The sequence below is a fragment of the Nematolebias whitei genome, chromosome 12 (genome assembly GCF_014905685.2).
Source record: "Nematolebias whitei isolate Nwh7 chromosome 12, NemWhi1, whole genome shotgun sequence".
NCBI lineage: Eukaryota > Metazoa > Chordata > Actinopteri > Cyprinodontiformes > Rivulidae > Nematolebias > Nematolebias whitei.
The window spans coordinates 15,502,916-15,505,207 of record NC_056509.1 but is presented as its reverse complement, the minus strand read 5'-3'; the positions used below and the strand labels follow the sequence as shown (position 1 = coordinate 15,505,207).

At 40.4% G+C, this 2,292-nt stretch overlaps 1 protein-coding gene across 1 annotated transcript in view; it reads left to right on the top strand.

Annotated features, from left to right (window-relative positions):
- Positions 1-2,292, top strand: part of LOC119418762 (gamma-aminobutyric acid receptor subunit rho-1) — a 68,367-nt gene that overhangs the window by 65,551 nt on the left and 524 nt on the right. The gene's annotated exons all lie outside the window — the stretch shown is intronic.

The following is a 2,292-nucleotide window of genomic DNA, read 5'->3' as shown; positions in this document are numbered from 1 at the left end:
ATGAAACAATGGTCTCTTTTGATGTCACATCACTCTTTACGTGCATTACTGCTGATGATGCAGTAGAGGTGGTCAGTTTAAGATTAAAATCAGACACCACTCTGAGCAGCAGTACCACTCTTTCCGCAGAACAACTGTGTCAACTCTTGAAACTGTGCCTGCAGTCAACCTACTTCACACATGGGGAGCAATATTATAGGCAGAAACATGGGTGTGCTATGGGGTCTCCAGTTTCTCCTATTGTTGCCAACCTGTACATGGAGGAGGAAGAAAAGAGAGCCTTGACATCCTTTTCAGGGACACCACCAAGTCATTGGTTCAGGTATGTTGATGACACCTGGGTTAAAATTAAATCCCAGGGAGTCCAACATTTTACTGACCACATCAACTCTGTGGATAAATACATCATGTTCACACGAGAAGATGTAAAAAATGGCAGGTTGGCTTTCTTGGACTGTGAGGTCTCAGTCTCTGATAGAGGACATTTGCAAACTGAGGTGTCCCGCAAACCCACCCACACAGACCAGTATTTGCAGTTTGACTCCCATCACCCTTTGGAGCACAAGTTAGGAGTCATCAGGACTCTGCATCACAGAGCAGACAGCGTCCCCACTAACTCAGGAGCCAGGCAGAAGGAGAAATCCCACACAAAACAGGCTCTAGAGCAATGTGGATATCCTAACTGGGCTTTCCTGAAAGCAGAGAAGAAACCCAAACAGGACTCCAGTCAGCCATCAGGTGAAAAGGAGGAACCCCGACCCAGACCAGTGGTCATTCCGTATGTTGAGGGAGTTTAAGAGAAACTGAGACGTTTATTTTCTAAACATAACGTCCCAGTGGCTTTTAAACCCCAAAATACATTACGGCAAAGACTGGTTCATCCCAAAGATCCAGTCCCCCGGCACAGAGTAATATTGTGTATGCTGTTCAGTGTCAGGAGGGCTGTGATCAGTCTTACATCGGGGAAACTAAACAGCCACTGGCCAAAAGGATGGCCCAGCACAGAAGAGCAACAACATCAGGCCAGGACTCTGAAGTCTACACTCATCTCCAGGCCAGCGGTCACTCTTTCAGGGATGAAGATGTTCACATCCTGGATAGAGAGGAACGATGGTTTGAGAGAGGAGTAAAGGAGGCCATCTTTGTGAAAAGAAATCGTCCATCGTTAAACGGGTGGAGGCCTCCGGGTTCAACTGTCCCCCTCTTACAATGCTGTAATTGCTAGTATCACTCAGCCTCCTGTGAATAGTAAACAGCCATCAGTGTGCTAATGATCCATTGTTAGGCTGATGGTCCTTCTTGACCATGTGAGCAGCTGGTTTTGGTTGTCAGCAGCAAACTGGTTGATCCACTCTGAGAATGTGCTATTTAAGAGACTGAGCTGAATACAGCACCTCAGACTGAGGAAGTCTCTCGGATGGAAGACGAAACGTTTCTACATTTTTTTTGTTTTGCTTTGTTTTGTTTTTTGAATGTCCAGAGGACCAGATTTAACTTTTTTAGATTTTTCTACCTGGATTATTGAGCATGCATCAGAATATTCTTACTTCAAATTTTTTTCTAAATTTACTTCAAACACAGCTCAAAGTTATAGATGCCCTGAGACATTTAAAACATAATTAACTTGTGACAAATGGCTTTGTCTGCTTGCCTTAACAATGGTTCAAAAAACATGGCAGACATAGTAACTGACTTATACCATAGTTTAACACAATCCCAAAATAAAAACAACCAACAACAGGTGAAATTAACTGTGTCAGCTGTGACTGGTGATGACCGTGAACTGCTGAGCAGCTGAATGTGACAGACTCATAAACAAAACTGCATCATTCAGTATTGTTATTTTTCGTGACATTAAAATGTGTAAAAAGATTGTTAATTTTTTTAAATTATGTCAATTTTTGAGTACATTAAAAAATTATAGCTTTAAAACTTGTTTGTTGAACAAAAACCAGTCTAAAAATGTCATGACATTTAAAGATGAGTTTTTAGCTGCTTGAAAAATATATCTGGGACCTGTATGTGTCGTCTCATACCAACTTACACTCAGTTTACCTGAACACTACTCTTAAATTACATTCACTCTACTGTTTGTTTGTTAGTAACACATAGAAAATAACATTTTGTGTTGATGTGCATAATAAAGTATAGTAATTGTTGTTTCTTAATATCAATGTTTAATCTTCTGGGTTTTTTGGTGAATTTTTAAATCACAATTTATTTAAAACCCATGATTTTATCTATCATCTATCTATCTATCTATCTATCTATCTATCTATCTATCTATCTATC